Genomic DNA, 20,000 nt, shown 5'->3' with positions numbered 1-20,000 from the left:
TAAAAGCCCAATACAATTCAAGATTTACTTTCATGTGTGTGAATCGACAGTCATTTATGGAAGCGGTTAGTTTTTATTACTCGGTCAGTTAGGTATCGTTTGCGGAATCGTTCTGGCGAGTAGTTTTTCGGAGGAAATTGAATGGTTGTGAGTGAAGAGGATTAATTTGCGGGCAGTGAAGCCAGGCATTTCCCGTTGCGGTGGTAGTATCGACAAGCCGGCGGGCGGACAGGCGGTGCGTGTCGTACGGTAGCGGTACAGTTAGCCAGCCTGGACGAAGGCGGTCACGGTGTCCGCGAGCCAGGTTGGGATCTGTCAATTAGAACCCAATGACCTTGTTCACATCAACAACTACTAAGCCTAACGACAACAATTACTGTCTTTCTACAACGATCTAGAAGCGTGCTTTTCACTGGTCATCACACTCATGTTGCTGGCAAATAAAGTTATAGGTAAAATTGGTTCGATCCTTGATTTGAAACCCCGTCTTACGTTTTGATGTCGCATGCCTACCAGCGGTCACTGTACTGGAGACGTGTGTATGATGTGAAGTTACAAGGTCGAGAATAAGTTATAAAAGAAAGTGATGCTCAAGCAAAGCATTCCGGTTAATGGTTTGGCTACGGTGTAATTCAATAGCTGAGTATCCTGAATCGGATTTCACGCTCTGCGGTAGTGATAGCCAGCAGTACCAACTACTTTTTCATTTTTTATTTCAAGATTTTATTGTTTTACTAAAAATAAGGTGCACAGTAACCTGAGAGGCATAACACTGTAAGTCAATTTTTTGGTGATTTTCGGTATTTTACAGTATCGTACATAATTTCTGATACTCCATCGATCGATAAAACTGCATTTATCGATAATACATACCGATCATTCCAAGTTTTTCTAATGCATTTTAGTGCATAATCCTCGGGAAGCATTTGATGTAAACGAAATACAGTAAAATGCTACTAGATTCATTTTAAAGTATGTCCAGAGAGTTTACGGTTCTGAGAACACATACACTGTTAAGACGAAGAAGCAGGATATTGTAGTATTGTAGGGTATTTTCTAGTTTTCTTCGTAAAAATATACTTTTAAGTACTGAATGTTATCTTCAAAAGTAACAAATAAAAATGTCAAATATATTTACTGTTCATTAATTAAAAAATGGTGTCTAAAACATTGTGTATCATTTAATGTTGTTTGAAAAACCTTGTAAGACAAATTTTGGCAAAAAATGGCTTCTCCTGTAACATAAGTAAAATGTCACTTACAGTGTTATGCCTCTCAGGTACGGAGTTTAAGTGTGGCTGTTAATTGTCAAGATTTATAGCTTATGCTTTGGTTAGTTATCCTCTGTATATTATGTATGTGTAGTGAGTAGTGTCATGTAGTAGCAAAGGCAAACGGATCTACTGGCAACGATCAGGGTCATAATTTCATAAATAAAAATGCTAACAGTGTCTCGTTAATGATTGATACCATGATAGTGAGTTAATAATTATTTGGCCAATTTTCTACAACATTCAAAAATCTGTATTTTAAATACATTTGTTATTTACATACTTGTGTTAGAAAAGTCGAATGCGTTTGATACTGCGCTTTACGGCCCGATTAGAAAGATGATTAAGACACGTTTAAGATCTTTAAAAGATCGATAACTAAACAACATGTCAAAATTGACGTTTATTTCGATTCCGCTCTGATCCCAGTAAGATCTATTTACGATATTTCTAGAGTCAAAGTGACATTGGTTGCCCGAATCGAGCTGCTTCTGTCAATTATACGACATACAAACGAAATCTAAATGAGAACTTATCTAAACCAAAACTTATCGTTATCGTATCTCTTTCTTCGAATCGGGCCGTTAGTCTTTTTTCGCGCTTTTTTACATCAATAAATGAACATTTGCAAACAATTCAACTCAGTTCAAAATATTTCATGCTAAAATTAACAGTAAATACGTAGATAGCATGCGAAGATAAATTTACTTGAAACTTTGCAAATATCTATTTACGTTGATGCTTTTTTAGAAAGGATTTAGTTTCTACAGAAGACTCCAAGTGTCTTACAAGTTCACTATAGCACTCAGGTTTGATATAATGAGTAGCATAAACAAACAGAGCAGAGTCCTTTATATAATAAGGAAGAGACGTGTAATACGTGTAGCTACGTGTTTGAATTCAAATATACGGGTATATTGTGTTGTTAACTGACTATTATTGTCGCTATTATCAATTGTTGAATTTCGTCGAGCCTACGCTATCGAAGTTATTTTTGGAATTAAAGTGGCTCGAGACAAAATCACGTTTTCCGTCACTGTGAAATCTTTCAATAGCGGAGTTGTCAGGTGAAACGGTGTCTCGGTAAAAGGCGCGTGGCATCACGTAGTGTAGCTTAGTTTAAAAGAGCGTGGTACCGGCACGGGCGCAGGTCGTTGTCCGATTTACCGAAATTTAATCGGAAATTAAATTTTTAGCTCATACATACAGGCCAATTCGAACGTACACTGATATCAGAATGACATTATTCAGATTACATTTTGATGGCAGTGTAATATATTTTGAATTGGCCCGATAGACATTATTTGATGTTCCTAACATACATATTATAGTTCCATGTTTTTTTTTTGTATTTATACGATATAAGAAGTCATGAAACCTCAAAATACGAACCATAAATTTTGTCAGTGTTAACTTTTCATTTCCTCTCCATAAGCTTTTTACAAGTAGAGTTGAGTTGAGTGGTAGGTTAGCGTGGTAAATATGGGCATTTAATGAGGAGGGATGAATGCCATATAGGAAAAAGAATGTTGATGAACGGAGAGCGGATGGTAGACTCAAAACACGATGGATGGATTGTGTGAAAGAGGATATGAGAAAAAAAGGAGTGAGTGCCGAGGTCACGAAAGATAGAGGAGAATGGAAGAGAAGAACATGTTGTGCCGACACCACATAACGTGGGATAAGGACAGGAGGAAGAAGAGAGAAGCTTTTCACAAGTAGGTATTAAATATACTTTTGTTATATTAATAACACCTGTCCGATTGTATCACCTCCAACGCAATTTCCGAGATTTATATATTAAATCCCATACGCACGCGATTTATACCATCAAAATAGTCCTTTTTGAGGTGAAATATATTTCAAATCGAGTTTAGCGGAGGTGGGAAATGGAGGTGGAATAGTTTATTTCCCTATTGTTCTGAAAGTGCTTTGTTCGAATATTTCCATGTGTGATGTTGATGTAGTGTTTTGTTGGATGAGGTCCGTCGATGTTTAGTATTCTCGAAGCTATCGACGATTCAGGTATTGTCACTGAGCAACAGGGATGATCTATGATGCGGCGTAAGATTCTATGCCACCAATAGCGTAGGAATCGCTCCTACGATCACACACACATTTATCCGAATGTAAGAAATGATTGCAAATATGTATCGATACAATGTCAGCATATTATAAATATAAATAGACAATTGCAGTAAATCGTATGACATTTGTTCAGAGTGCCACAAGAAATCTTACCTTAATTTTATTCTCTTGATATATTTTACGAATCATTCTCTCAAAAAAAGTTTTTAACTTGTTCCATCAAGAATAGTAGATTTAATGTATTTCAGTAAAAATCTTAAATACCACAATCTGAATCCTATTAATTACATTTTTAATTGTAAATTCATGAAATGCGTTCTCTTGCACACAAAAGAAGTACTATGGCACAAAAGCGCACTGTGTGTATAGTCACATACCTGTGCGAGATGAGTCAATATTTACAGGTTGACGACCCTAGTTCCCTTCGTTCAAAGGTCGGAAAGGATATTGATAAAGAGGGCATATTTTGTACATTAATATGTTCCAACAAATGTTTACAGATATCGAGAAATTTAACACCCATTGCGTTCGATAAAGATCAGATATCTTCTTCTTCTTCTTTGCCTTTTCCCACTTTAGGTGGGGTCGGGTCTCCTAATTAATTTACGCCAGGCACTTCTGTCCTGGATTGTCTTTATATCTAGCTTGGCATGCTTTATTGTTCGGGTCATGTTTGTCCACCAGGTGCCGGGTGGGCGCCCTCTACCGCGTTTTATTTCAGGCAATTCCAGCGCCTTACGAACCACATTGTCATCGTCTCTTCGCATAACGTGTCCGTACCATCTTAGCCGACTTTCTGTTATTTTTTCAGGTATTGGGGCTACCTTGAAACTACCTCTTACATGTTCGTTTCTAATTTTATCTAGTCTAGTAACACCCCCCGACCATCTCAAAATTTTCATTTCATTTACATGAATTTTCTGTTCATGACTTTGTTTGACCGCCCAACATTCAGCGCCGTACAGTAAAGCAGGTCTTATTGCAGTCTTGTATACCTTTCCCTTAGTTTTGATTGGCATTCGAGGGTCACACATGATTCCTGTTAAGCTTCTCCATTTTTGCCACCCCACGTTTACTCTATGCGCTACGTCTGCATCGATGTCGGCGTCTGCTGTCATCAATGAGCCCAGGTATTTAAACTGTGTCACTTTTGGTACAGGTGTTCCGTCGGGGTAGTAAATGGTATTAGCTGTCCTATAATTTGGGTTTGGATCGTACAGACATTCCATGTGTTCAGTTTTTGACTTGCTGACGCGGAGACCGTATTTTTCGAGGGCTGTCATCCAATCCGATAGATCTTTCTGGAGTTGTGTAGGCGTATTGGCCACTAAAGCAATATCATCCGCATATAGCAGACTCCATGGTAGAGGAGCTTGAACATCTTTTGTTAGATAGTCCATGACCAGGTTAAAGAGTAACGGGCTCAAAGCCGATCCCTGGTGTACTCCTACGTTGACTTCAAAGCTGTCACTCAAACCAGCTGGGCTTTTTACCCGAGTTTTGATCCCTTGGTACATATCTTCGATCAGTTTGATGTAATACTCGGGTACATTTTGGGCTCTTAATGCTTGCCACACAAGTCTCCTCGGCACTCGGTCAAACGCCTTCTCTAAATCAATGAATATGAAATGAAGGTTCTTTCTATTCAGTCTGTGTTTTTCCATTAGTACTCTTACTGTCTGTATTGCATCCGTCGTGGATTTGGAAGGAGTAAAGCCGAACTGGTTTGGTGATATGGATGTTAATAATTGTATTCTCTGGTTGAGTACACGCTCCCATATTTTTAGGGTGTGAGATGTTAATTTTATTCCTCGATAGTTTCCGCACTGGGTCACTTCTCCCTTGTTTTTGTAGAACGGCACTAGGAGGCTTTTTCGCCATGAGTCTGGTATCTCTGATGTTCTTAAAATGAGACAGAACAGCTTTGTTAGCCATTCGATACCCAGAGGTCCCAGCGTTTTCCACAATTCTGCCGGTATCTCGTCTGGCCCAACTGCCTTGTTGTTCTTCATTTGAGATACTGCTTTCTGTACTTCACCTATGGTCATTTATGGGACCCGGCACTGGTTCTAAAGGAACGAGTTGTTCACTCGGAAATTCCTCATTCAGCAGTGATTCGTAGTACTCATACCATCGTTTATTTATATCTGCATTTGCAGTTAAAAGTATGTCGTTTTTATCTTTAATATATTTGTTTATTTTTACGTCTAGGGTGGCGTTGTGCCTTTTCTTGGCAATTTTGAATATTTCTTTATCTGATTTACTATTTTCTATTTTATTGTATACGTCCTCACGCGCCTTAGCCCTAGATTGAGCAACGGTACGCTTAGCAAGCAATTTTGCTTCTTTATATCTATTTTTGCCATCTTCATCGTTTGACTTCTGCCACTCTTTAAAAATCTGTTTCTTATTACGTATTTTTTCCTTCACATTTGTATTCCACCACGTAGGATCTTTTCCCGTACTGACGCCACCTTTGGAAACACCCAGCATTGTTGTTGCTTGGGCTTTACAGAAAGTTTCAAAATTTTCCCACATTTCATTTGACGACACGTAGTCTCGGTCTACTTCATCCATTAGGTATTTGTGAATGACGGCAATAAGAGGTTCTCCTTTCGCGCTGTTTAGATCTTTCCATTTAATTTTGGCCGTTTTATCCACAATAGTTTTAATAGGTTTGGGCAGCCTGAATGATGTTACAAGGATTCGATGCTGAGTAGTCAGGGGTTCCCCAGGAATAACTTTACAATCTTTAAATTGGGATTTTAGTTTTCTATCTGCTATTATAAAATCTATTTGTGTGGCTTTTCCTCCACTTTTATATGTAATGATATGCTCGGGTTTCTTTTTAAAACATGTATTTACTAAAACTAAGTCATGCCGAGCGCCATATTCTAATATGGTCATCCCTTCTTTATCGAGATTTCCATATGCATATCCCCCATGAACATTGTTAAACGTATAATTTGATTTCCCAACATGACCATTTAGGTCTCCACAGATGATTTTATTTTCATTTTGGGGTATGATTTGGGTAAGTTCATCTAGGTCTTCCCAGAATATTTCCTTTTCATACTCTGAACACCCTACTTGGGGGGCATATGCTGATATTATGTTTATAATTGGTTGATTATCTAATGCAAGTTTGATCGACATAAGACGGTCTGTGCGTCTATCAATGTTTATTATGCGGTTTTTCAGGTCTTTATCCAAGACAATGCCAATGCCATTCTGGTTGTTGACAGTACCATAGTAGACAAGTTTGTACCCCAGTCCTAAGTCTCTGGATTTTGCACCTTTCCACTTAGTCTCCTGTATACAGCAAATATTGACTCGTCTCCGATGGAGAGTTTCTGCCAGTTCTTGTTGTCGACCAGTGAGTGATCCTAGATTCCACGTTGCTATGCGTAATTGCTGTTGCGAACGCTTGTTCTTGTCTACGTCGCTTTTGGGGAACGCCCTAACATTTCGGTTCGCTTCTTTCGCATTCGGAGCATTTACGTCGCTTCGGGGGTACGCCCTAGCAATTATACTATTTCGTTTCTTGTGTCTTGCCATGTTTAATTAGGAGATGTGGTTTTGTTTGGCTATTGTTGTTTTTACGGCCGGTTGCCACCTGACGCCAAGACTGTCACCTATCCTCGAGGTGCGAGCGCCGCCGTTGACCCGCTAGGGGTTCTTTCGCCGCCGTCTCTTCTGCATGCCCCAGCCTAAACACGCAGCGCTGCCCACGGCCTCTACTCCGAATATGTCGGAGAAGCCCGGGGCAGGGGTTTGATGCGGAGTATCCGTCTCCGGCCTTGTTGGTCCGCGGGAGGTATTTTATTTCCCTCCTACCCTATGGAGGTGTTATCCTCCATCGAGTTTTCCCCTATCCGCCGCCTGGGGACGCGTCCTCTAGGGAATCAGGCTACCCCGATAAAGATCAGATATAAAGGCATAAAATCGCAACGAGCATGCACATTGCACGTTAGCTGGTTATCTAAAGCGAATTTATTGCCAAGATCAGACATGCTTAAACCAGGGTGTCGGAAGTAATGCTCACCATGCGTTTCTGGTTATGGGTTCCTTACCTTTTACAAAGATAAAAACGTTTGGCAGTGTTGATCACGCGAGGATCTTGCCCATGGAGCGTGACAGTGACGGATGAGACGCGGGTGGCGTGACCGCGGCGCGTCAGACAGACGTTATGCTGATATGACCCGCACACCTCCCTAGCGCCTCGGATGCGCGAACACCGCAATTTAAGTGTCAAACTAACAGAGACGAAACGAACGTCGACCGACTTCCACGAACTTTGCGAAAAGACTTAACAGCTCCGCGCAGGGCTGCTGTAATGATGGCTATGGATTGTTTGACCACATTTATGATCATTACAACAAATTGGAAACAGCTACAAATCGATCGGAGGTGAAAAGTTATATTTCTTCGGTTATAGCTTTTGCCTGCGACTTCGTCTGTGGGGAATAATGATGACGATTGATAGAAACTATCCTATGGCCATTATATCGATTTCCACTAGATTTAAACTTAAACATGAGTAATGGATATTTTTTTATTTTACATCACATTTTTTTTGTTTAATGCCTGCACCTACTACTGTGTCTATTTAGCCTGATGGTTGACTGATACAGAATGCCTTTAGGCATTTAGTCCGCCATTTGTACTTTATTCGTTATATTGTGCAATAAATAAATAAATACATTGAGTTAGCTCGATAGAAAACCGCACATCCACCCCGCGCTTTGAAGCAGCTTTGAAAGTTTTTTTTATAGGTATTGCTGTTAAAACAAATAATTAAATTAAATTATTTCAAGTAAGTTAATTTATGAGCATGTAAAGCGTTACAGAAGAGTATATATCTAAAGTTTCAGCATGTGACGAATGGCCTCGCACGCTCTAGCTGAACATGCGTGCGACGTGCGGCTTGGGTCAAATCGGGTCCTACAAGCTTTGACATAATGCAGTACACTAAGGCGGTAGATTACATCTTGCTCAATATCAAATCAATAACAGTTTTAAAATTTAAATGCCGCTCCTGTTATAATACCTACCGGTTATAACTTGTCATAATCTCTAAAAGCTGTCAATGTCGAAGTGAAAATATAAAAAACCGAATCAGTTGAATGTCATCAGGGCACCAAATGTCGTTAACGGTAATTAGATTAAACTGGTTAAGCCTAAATTTAAAAAAATCTTACCCTTATTTATTTTCAGGTAACTATTGGCCCATAGATGAATACCTTAAAACTAGCATAGATATAAAATATATCTAAAAATTAAACCACACAATTATGGCCACTACAAATAACCAAAAAAAAAACGGGGCTATAACACTTGGTAGGAGAATGTAATTCATAGTTATACGTCAGATCAAGACTGCCCGTTCCTGCAATATAAAAAATAATGGTCTCCAAGGAATACATGTAGGAGTACCGAAATTTTTTACATTATTTTTCTATGAAAGTTATTAGTAATGATAAAGAGGGGGCACTATTAATATTATAAATGGAAGTAACTCTGTTATCTCTTCAGCTGTTCGCCCTAAATCCGCTGAATCAATCATGATGTTGATGAAATATGGTATGGATAAAGTGTGAGTCCCGTCTCGGGAAAGGACATAAGTTTTTTCATGAAAATCATAATTCCAGCAGACACAGCTACAGGCAACAGTCAGTTAGAATTATATACATTTTTAAATTGGTATAAGTGAAATAAAATAAAAGTTGAAGCATTCTGGATAATCACTAGTAGCGCTGAAGCTCGAAGTGATAAAGTTAACAAGCAACCGTGAGGTTTTATCTTAATATATATAATTTGTTAACGATTATTGATATGAGACGGTATAGCGATAGATAAATGCCGCTAAAGAATAAAAAAAAAAGCATCCACCTATAAGTGTTGGAATACATCTGATAAGTTTACCTTCATAAAACCTTAATAAGCAGGGGCTATAAAACGTTTAACACTTCAATCTGTCAGTGTGTTCTTAACACGGTTTCGAATACCCATCTAGTTGCAGACGCACGAATGTCGGATCGCCTTCTACGGTTCAATGGTCAGCAGATCAGAGCGGCCGCCACTGACAGTTCGGTAGCTTTTTTCAACGATACCAATCGCCTCCGTGGGATTGTAATTGCAAGCCGATGGCCTGCCGTGTACTGATCTGCCGTAATGTAATTTTACCAAAACAACAGATTGTTAAGAGTCTCACGAATCCGCCGCCAAAAAGCTGCTCCCATACAATCGAGGTTACACTCTCAATTCAAAATCGACATGCTTAAATTTGTATGAGACTTGGCATGAACATTTACAACATATACTTGTATATGTATGGTACTAGTTTTCATTGCTAAAAATTATTATACAGTGGAACTTCGATAGCACGAATCTCAAGGGAAACGCGAAAAAGTTCGTTTTAACGAGTTTTCGTCTTATATAGGGATCAACTTAGAGAGGTTATTCAAAGTTATTCGTTTTAAAGAGGTTTCGTGTTACAGAGATAAAACGAATGAAAAATTCGTATTTAAGTGGTGATTGCGTAAATTCATTCGCGTAAAGTACGGTATTATTATTTTCTTCGAGTTGCAGAAGTTTGTTGATAGGAAGTAATTTAGGGAGAAATATAGAGGTCATAATTTTTTTTACCTGTAGAGATCAAACTTCAGTTCTTAAGTTATGGAGGTAAAATTTGTATTGGATAGCCGTGAAGGGAATCGTTGGTTACTTCATCTAAATGAGGTTAAATATTTCGAGTTATGGAGGTTTTTGGCTTTGAAGGGAAGTGAATAGCATTTTATTTCGTGTTAACGTGTTCTTCTTATCCAGGTTTGAGTTAGCGAGGTTCCACTGTACAAAGAAAATAGAGCAATTGGAAATTATGTATGTAAAACATTTAGCAACGAAAATTAGTACCAGATTAAATACAGATATACGTATCTTACTTAAATGTTCATGTCAAATTTCATAATGTCGTTTTAAAATGAGCGCGTAACATCAATTGTACACCGGCTAGATTCGTGGAACTCTTAATAACATGTCCGTATGGTGATCTAAAAACATATATGTAGATTTTTTTTTTTTGCGTCCCAAAGATAAAATACAAACAATCTTGAGAGTAAACGTGGATGTTGTAACTTTCTAACATTTTAAAAATTCATTTGATGTACTGGGAGCAGGTCAAGTAACGTAGAACGTAGTTTATATGTAAAGCGGACGATCTACTTTTTGACAAGAATACAAAATAACGTCATTCGTATTTAACATTATAAAATAAAAGTTCTAAAAATGTTTAACTTCCCTATTAGTTCACATGTCGTTTTGTTATATAATATAAATAGTACTTACACTAATCTAATTCAAAATAATAATCAAAATAAATCGTATTCGGAGTCAAAGTAACACTAACGAAATAAAAAATAATTTTATCGGTGTCAATTTAGTTTGCGTCATCATGGTTTTCATCAAATAAATCACATTGTCCCATCATTAAATTTAATGACAAACATAACCCAATGTCACAAATTAGTTCACGCGGGTGTAAAAGATCTCAACGGTCTGCAAATGAATGATTATATGATAAAGATAAGTGTTACGTGAACTTACGTGTTATTGCTGGATCTACCAAAAAATAAGCCGATCGATATATGATAAATATTCATAGATAATATATAATTATTTGAAATGTTTGTTACACTACACCGTGTCCAATAAGTTCGAATACAAACTTTTAGCACTTGCTGTATAGACATACGGATCGCTGGATATAAAATTCTTATTTTAATTTAAAAAGTATATTGACATAAACATAGTACTATAATTTCATGAGTCACGTATTTTTAGTTTGGCTTGAATACACGATGAAGTACGTTCGTGAAGAAATTATTAGAAAATTCCTTAAAGGCGACAGGCCATGTGCTATATTCAAGGCGTTACAACCGCATGGAATTAAACGGAATCTGGTTTATACTACTATAAAAAGGTATAAAGAGATCTCTTCTACAGAGGACAGGAAAAGATCCGGTCGGCCCCGCTCAGCTAGAACTGAAAAAGTGGTAAAGGCTATAAGAGAGCGAATTCGGCGGAAAAAACACCGATCTATTAGAAAATTAGCTGCTGATCTGAAAATTTCCAGGGGATCTGTACATAATATATTGAAAAAAGATCTTGGATGTCATGCTTATAAAAAACGAAAAGTACATGGCATTTCAGATGCAACCAAGAAAAAGAGAGTAGAAAGATGTAGCACCATACTTTCTTGGCACGCAGGTGACGAATTTGTTTTCTCAGACGAGAAACTCTTTGTGTTAGAGCAGCCTCATAACGCCCAGAACGACCGGTTGTGGGCAGCACGGATAGAAGACATTCCAGAGTATGAAAAGAATGTGCCTAGGTTCCAGAGCTCACCATCAGTGATGGTTTGGGGTGCTCTTTGTAAGAGGGGCAAACTGCCTCTAGTTTTTATTGATAAAGGCGTCAAAATCAATGCGGCATACTATAAATCGGAGGTTTTGGAGAAAAATGTTGCCCCAAATTTAAAAAATATGTTTGCAGACGATTATTATGTTTTCCAACAAGACGGAGCTCCGTCGCATACGGCAAACGCTGTTCAAGCTTGGTGCAAGGCTAATTTGACCGATTTTTTGCCGAAAACTGAATGGCCACCAAGTTCTCCAGATTTAAACGTACTAGATTATTTCGTATGGTCATACATGCTCTCGAAACTAAATAATTATAAAGTCGCAAACCTGAGCCATTTTAAAAAGGTTATCATGCAAATTTGGGACGATATGCCGATGGATGCGGTGCGTGCCGCTTGTGACTCTTTTGAGAAACGTTTGAAACTTGTAAAAAAAGTTAAAGGTGGAGTTATTCCAAAACATTTGTTGTAAATATTGTATATAAATGTGGCTTTCATTTAATATAATTTTCATAACATAAACTACGCGTAAATTTATTTTATTAAGGATCATAACTGTATTCGAACTTATTGGACACGGTGTATGTGATACATAATACGTGCAGTTACGCTTATCAGGTATTACCGTCGATATTATGCAGTGTAAACATCGACGCAAGGTCTAGTTCAAAAGCAAGCCAAACACGTTAATGTAAATATGTTGCCAGTCTAAGGAAATTCTTCGCTGAGAAAATCGGATCGAGGGATACTGGGAAATGGATGCGTTTCCTGGAGACTTAGCACGGAGGTGTTTATTGGGGTCGAGGCCTGAACTTGTTGCCTCTTTGTGCCTCAGTTTTTAGTTTGGTTCATACAGCACCATGTCAGTATCAGACTTGACTGTCCCGGAGTTTTGTGAGTGTGAACACTGCATTAATATGGGAGCCGCGGACTGTATGATTACAGGGCAGCCCTGCTATTCAGTTACTCACAATTGAAACACACTCATGTGTAAACTGTGTAATTAACAATAGTTTTTCCTTTCACAGGACGGGCGCCGACGGTAGCGGTTGTGGAGCTCACAGGTCAGTGACCCAGAGCACCTTATTTTACTCTCTGCGATCGGAATTCGTGAATCTTCACAAATAACACGTCATTATGTCTTATTAGCCGTTGAGGAAGCACTTACAGCAAATGCAAGGAAAATAACACGCTCGCATATCGTGGGGGATTGCTCAAGGATAGAGTATTGCACGCATTATAGAATTAGTGTAAGAGTTACAACGGAACATTAAAGATGAATGTAATTCCGGCTAAAGCAGAAACGCATGTGCGCGAGTGTGCTCTAGAAGCCTTAGAAATGATACCAATTTATAACAAACCGCGATAAGCGATTTTACAGATTTATTGTGGCTGGTTTTTATGTATCCATAAAGCAATGAGTTTATTTTTTCTGTGCATTTATAAAGAGACCTTCATTTCGCCAGAATGTTTAACGTTTCTTTTTCTAACAGGTAACTTTCCATATAATCTAATTTCCATACAAAGTGATCTTTTTCGTTGCTTTTGAATGCATTTACAACTAACGACTGACCGAGTCATCTAACTCGGATAGCTCTAAAAGTTAACAAGTTATCTTAAAAGTAAATCACGAACTAAATTATGTTACGTTCCGAGCATTTGAACGTCATATTATCGTAGAATATGACTCGTAAAAATAACAACCGACGAAACCAACGAAGTGCGAATATGACGATGAGTACAGTTATATATTCTGACAACACGCGTGGTGCCGGCCGTAAATCGTCGAGTACCTAAATAAGACTTATCATTATAATGCGGGGCACATTACCAAAATCATAGTTGTCATTACCGTAAAAAACGTTACTAAATAATGTTAGGTAAAAACTGGCAATCATAATATAACGCCCGAATGATATTCATCAAATGCCAGCAAGAATGTTTGGTATAAGTTTTTTAGTTAAAATTACTAACTTTCCAGCGATTGACCCTAGCCTAAACCGGGGGAGAGCAGCATAAGATAAAGCTCTCAAGTTCAGTAATTACCTTATTTATTCTTGTTTACAGGATGAAACAAAGTTATGGATAGGTAGTCTGAAAAAATACTGAAAAATTAAAAGGGTCTAGCATGCTAAGGAAGGAGAAGTGGCCCCTGTGACGAATATCGGATTTTTATAATGGCATTTGTTGGATATCTTATAATATAGAAACACCTTAACTTTCAGCCCCCCTATCTTCAACCGTCACCGAGATAATGTCAAAAACGTCATTTTATGGACACATTTTTCAAAGTCGTTTTTCTTCTGAACTATATAAGGTAGAGCAAGCAAACCAAATCATAGCTACAAAGAATAAGTAGGAATATAACCCAGGTTTTTAAAATATTTAATTCCCTGAAAAAAATATAATTAAAATGTCACATAGTTTTTTGACAACTCTTTTCAACAAGTATTCCCATAGGTGTAGGGAAAAATCACATAAACTGCAAATAGTATTAGCTACTACCATGGGAAAAATCAATTCAATATAATTGGTGCAACATACTTAAAAAAAATTAATGACAACGAAAGCGTTTAACTATCAAATGAGTCTTGCAACCTTCTTTGACAGCCATGCTGTCAAGTTTACAATAAATACTCTCTGTTGCTAGGCAACGAAATTAAACCTCATTAAAGCAGAAAATCTCCTTCAGAATAAAATACGTCTTTGATAGCTAAACGCTTTCGTTGACATTTTTTTTTGAAATAAGTTGCACTAATTATATTGAATTGATTTTTCGCATGGTAGTAGCTAATACTATTTGCAGTTTATATGTTTTTTTTCCATAGGTGTACCTTTACAAATACTTTTTGAAAAGAGCTGTCAAAGAAATCTCTGACAGTTGTAATCATTATTTATTCAAGGAAATAAATATTAAAAAAAATCTGACTTATTCTCTTACTCATTCTTTGTAGCTATGATTTGGTTTGATTGCTCTTACTCATATAGTTCAGGAGTAAAACGACTTTGAAAAATGTGTCCATAAAATGACGTTTTTGACCTTATCTCGGTGAAGGTTCAAGATAGGGGGCTGAAAGTTAAGGTGTTTCTATATTATAAAATATCCAATAAATAACATTATAAAAATCCGATATTCGTCACAGGGGCCACTCTTCCTTCCTTAGCCTGCTAGACGACCCTTTATAATATGTAAATCGCATTGAGTACTATTACAATTAAGTCCAATTTTACTTGTAGAACTACAGGTGCGTGGGAGTTGTTTTTTTTGTTAATGTGATGATCAGATGTCAACTGCATTACTGTTGCGACATTATCGTTACTGTGTCTGTCATTTCCTTGATAAAAAAGTGTCGTTCGCCGCCGCATTATTGTCGCGATTATGACGTTCAGATATTAAGGAAATTAGCATATACAGCGCCCGCGTCAAGGCTACAACAGTCGCATCAGCAATGAAGCGGCAGTTGCCACTTGCCTGTAAACGTCACATTTAGAATCACTGTCTAATTCACTTGAAAGTGTCATCGCAAATTTCAAAAGTGTGATAGAGATCAACAAACATTGTATTTCGTATACCATCCACACTGAATAAAAAAACCTTAGAAATAGGCAGGTTTAACTTTAATAGGCATGACAATCGATTACAATGTGCCGCGTATGCGTCATTTAAGTTTTTTTTTAGTTAAAAGGAAACGGACAGGTCCTGTGTTGTATTCGATTACCAAATCCAGTGAACCGGTTTCGGTGTAACCCCGTCCTGTTACTTTTTACCGTTTAGCCGGCATAATGGAGCACGTGGCCCACATTCTGGGATACCATGCATACTTGTACACACGTATCAATCAATTTTTATTTATTTCATTTTGTGCTCACCCTAGTGAAAGAAAAAGGTAGATAGATGGTATGTGGGTGGCACTGCGCAACGCAGCTGAAGAACTTGAAATTTTAATTCAATGTAGCATTGAGCGACGTAAATGGTTTCAATGAGCTATAAAATTAATTCAAGCGAAACTTTTAAATAGATGCTCCCGAGTGTAGGTACAACTAACTACATGTATTAACAGTAGTTGAACCATTTATTTACCTTAATTAAAAAGCAATTAATTAAAAACAAACTTTATATCTACATACTAGATTCTGTTACATGGGTGTTGATTTGGGTATCTTGCACTATACATTTAAACAAACACGCCAAACAGTGGGTAAGCGGTGTATCATAAAATAAATTTGACTTCTCATATTTTTCTCATACAAAGAGACTTAACTTTAAGTAAAAGTTTACTTTCCATAATGAAGTATAGTAGTCATATAAATAGGAACTGTTACCGAATAATATGAAAATAGAAGTATACAATAAAGCCCATTAATATGTGTAGTTTAATAAAGTACTTTTAATTGCATATTTCTAACGTCAAAGTGACATTGGTTGCCCGAAACGAGCTGCTTCTGTCAATTATTCGACATACAAAAGATATCTAAATGATAACTTCTCGAAACCAGAACTAATCGTTATCGTATCTCATTCTTCGAATCCGGCTGTGTTACATGTTAATACATGTGGAGAATTACATTTAGTGTTCAATTTTACATACTCTTTGACCACGAAGGCAGGACCACTTCATCAATTCAATATCCATTGCAGTTCATTTATTTGCGAACATGTTCAGATTAAAATAATCGATATATCGGCGCCGGTGATAACTAAGAGCGAGCAAGTCTGACGGCTGCCTAGATAGGATTACTATCACATTGTCACTTTCGCGCTTACACCTGCGGCACTAATTCATACCTGTGTCGTTTTATTTTTCGTTCCATGGCATTACTTCTTGCGGTTTTAAATTGAGTAGATAGTGTTAATAAATGAAAGGAATCGTAAAAATATTTACCCGTTCTGAATGACAAACAATCGTCAATTATTTATAAGTATGACTTGCAATTCAATATTGGTAAACACATGTTTATACTATTAATAACCTCTTATCGTTGTTAGTATCAGTTGGGTAATAAGAACAGAATTACAGGCTATCAGTTACTAGCCTGGAGCATCTCGAGTAAATATCGTATTGAACCGTTCATTAAGTCATATATTAAATTATGATTACTTTTATGAGCCACTTTTTAGGTAACGAAATATATTTTTTAGGAGATATAAGAGAAAATTATAGCTCATAATTTTGCTGATTACAAAATTAGCAACTTTTAAAGCGACATTTTGAAATTATGTAGCTACTCGCTATATGCGCTAAAATCAATAAAAAATAAACTGACGTCGAAAAGGAATTACATAACTATTGTAAGATTAAGATTGGGTATTAATTACCTAATTAACGTTCTATTGGCATTTCATTGCTGCGGTGTTTGCATAAACTATCGATAATGCAATTTCAGAAAACACTCAGATTTAGATTTATGTTTATGTAAATTTAGAGAACACTCAGAATAAAGATTATTCGAGAAGGCATATAGTAATACAGGAAATGTCCGAGCTACATCCACCCCGAGGCGTAGGGTATGCATCGGGAAGTAATCGTGGCACAAGCTTTTGAACAAGCAAAAGGCGGTCGCTATGTTTGCCGGGGGGTTATAATTGACAATGGATACCAGCCGACCGACTTGCGTAGATCTACCAAATGATAAGGACTTACCTTTAACCCGCTCATTAAGGTGGTGATTAAGGTTGTGACACTTGAGAGCTATATTATGACCTAAAATGGGAGCAAATTGGCTGTGACAGAATCGGACAGACAGACGGACATGACGAATCTATAAGGGTTCCGTTTTTTGCCATTTGGCTACGGAACCCTAAAAAGGGTAGATGTATTTTTATTTAAGAAAATGTATTTATTGTACTTACTGGTAACTAGTTTAATGTTTTACTACGTTGGTGGCAAGCAAGCATACAGCCCGTCTGATGGTAAACAGTTTCTGTAGCCTATGTACGCCTACAACTCCAAACACTCCACACCCTCGTTGCTCTGGCAACCTTAATCACCCGCAGGAACACAAAACTATGAGTAGGGTCTAGTGTTATTTGGCTGCGGTTTTCTGTAAGGTGGGGGTACTTCCCCAATTGGGCTCTGCTCTAGATCTGGAATGACATCCGCTGTACTTTGCCCTCCCACACAAAGCGAGATGACATTCACAATACCCATACCTATCTTTTGGACGTAGTTTAAGGACGTACCCCGGTCCAAATTAATTGCTAAGAATCACGTTATCTACAGAAAACAAGGTTTCTCGTATTTTGGTTAAATAGAAGTTAGTCTCGCTAACTGTGCGCTGCTAACAAATGCAAGGCCCATCGGCCACCCGCTAAGACGAGTACGAGTATGTACCAGCTAATTATCATTAGTAGGTACCAACATAATGATGGACATAAAACTCGGTAATTGAAACTTCAATGACCTATTACAACTACCGCTTTCCGACGTAACATTACCATAACTGAACTCATCCCAAAGAGTACAAGGAAGTAAAATATTTACGAAGATTGTGTGCGCATTAAACTGCCCGAAGAGATCATTGCCTTATCAAATAATTTAGATTTTTATATTTGTATAGTAAACAATCAAATTCAATGCAATTTTGTAGTGACGCCTGGAAACTAACATAACCAACTTGTAAATAAGCAGAATTCTTGTGGTTTGTGGACTAAGTAGATTTATAAAATATGTAGTTCAAGAACAAGTTTCCATACTTTCCATAGTTTACTTAATAACTGAGAATTGACAGTTTCAATAAAAGTAGTCCGGGGTTATATAATCAGCTCACTGTTTGGCGGCGAACCACAGGAACATCGATCTGGAATGTCGATGCTGTTACCGACGGACCGGTCTCATTCCCGTGAACATGCTTCTTGGACTATGTACCTATGTCATAGTCAATAGAATATTCGCGGCCTTATAAAAGTCGACCCTGCTGATACTTTATAAGGAACAGGGAAGGGAGCCATTAATATTAAGCTCTTCGTAACGAACCTCTTTTGATATAGGACGACTTGATAGCAAGGAAAGCTAGACCTAGCGTACGTGCTCAATTATGTAGGTACTCTGATTTACACGTGAGCACGTGAAGCGCATTGCTGATGCTAGAACTTTTCTCTTGCTACTCTTCCTTTTTGGAGAATAGTAGATAGTTGAATTTAGACGTATGTCTTAATAAAATTTAGACTAGGGGCTACACCGGATAGTTAAGGAAGTCAGATAATGATTTATTGTTTTGGATCGATATATTAGATTTAGATTTATTTATTTCAAAATACGAAATTTCAATATAAATTATATTTAACTTATCTTTATCTATATGAATTTATATTATGATCGTCAAAGAAAATTGATTATATACAATAATAAAATGTCTAGAAATATATGTACAGTCAGCATTAATAGTAGCGGATGAAACAACGCGCCAAAAGTATCTGACATCCCGGATAACTTTTCCAAATATAGATAAATTTCTAAAACTCATGTTCAAAAGTATATCTTTTACAGTCTTAGTTGTTATATATTAAACACATCACTTTTTGTTTAGCTGTTACAGAATGGTAGATACTTATGAAGCGTTATTTGATCCGCTACTTTTGATGCTGACTGTACATACAAGTCATCATCAAAAATCAATACCAAATAAATTCTTCACAACGTCAAATAGATAATGAAATAATAACAAATTGTAATACATACAAAATTGTATATATACAGGATGTTTGGCACATGACCCGTCAAATTTTTTAGGGCTGTAGGTAGTGTCATTTTCTTCCTTTCTGTCCTTGGAACCTTGGTCCTAGGAGCCACAGTTCTGGAGATACGATTTTTAAATGTTTTTCCTAAATTATCCCAAATCTGATATTCGAAGCCCCATAACTTCTTTTTGTGTATGGTTTTAAACGCATAATTTATTTCATATCTTACGTTATGTCTGTCTACTTCCAAATATAGTTTTTTGTTACAAATACAGCACAAAATGAACAGATGAGTCTTTTTTATTGCAAATAAACTAAAATATAAAAAAGTAACAGCTATTGGAGGGTTCATTTTCTTTCAAGAAATTCTTTGATTTATGACGTGTCTAACGATACCGTTAGTGAAACCTACCGTTACGCTTATCGTAAGTGAAATTAGACACATGTTTAATTCAAAATACATTTTGTTCAAATTGTTGTCCTCTGTCCCGAATGCAGACATAACGTAAGACAAGAAAACAAATTATGCATTTAAAACCATACA

General features: G+C 37.1%; 2 protein-coding genes across 5 annotated transcripts in view; one reads left to right on the top strand and one right to left on the bottom strand.

The window, feature by feature from the left end:
* Positions 1-20,000, bottom strand: part of LOC133516030 (autophagy-related protein 16-1) — a 250,562-nt gene that overhangs the window by 156,236 nt on the left and 74,326 nt on the right. The gene's annotated exons all lie outside the window — the stretch shown is intronic.
* Positions 1-20,000, top strand: part of LOC133516029 (uncharacterized) — a 75,487-nt gene that overhangs the window by 19,672 nt on the left and 35,815 nt on the right. The window contains exon 3 of the mRNA XM_061848709.1: positions 12,807-12,842. The gene's annotated coding sequence lies outside the window, so the exon portion shown is untranslated. The remainder of the gene's footprint in view (positions 1-12,806; positions 12,843-20,000) is intronic.

The sequence above is a fragment of the Cydia pomonella genome, chromosome 3, assembly GCF_033807575.1.
Source record: "Cydia pomonella isolate Wapato2018A chromosome 3, ilCydPomo1, whole genome shotgun sequence".
In the NCBI taxonomy this organism is placed as follows: Eukaryota; Metazoa; Arthropoda; class Insecta; order Lepidoptera; family Tortricidae; genus Cydia; species Cydia pomonella.
This window is presented reverse-complemented; position numbering and strand designations above follow the sequence as displayed.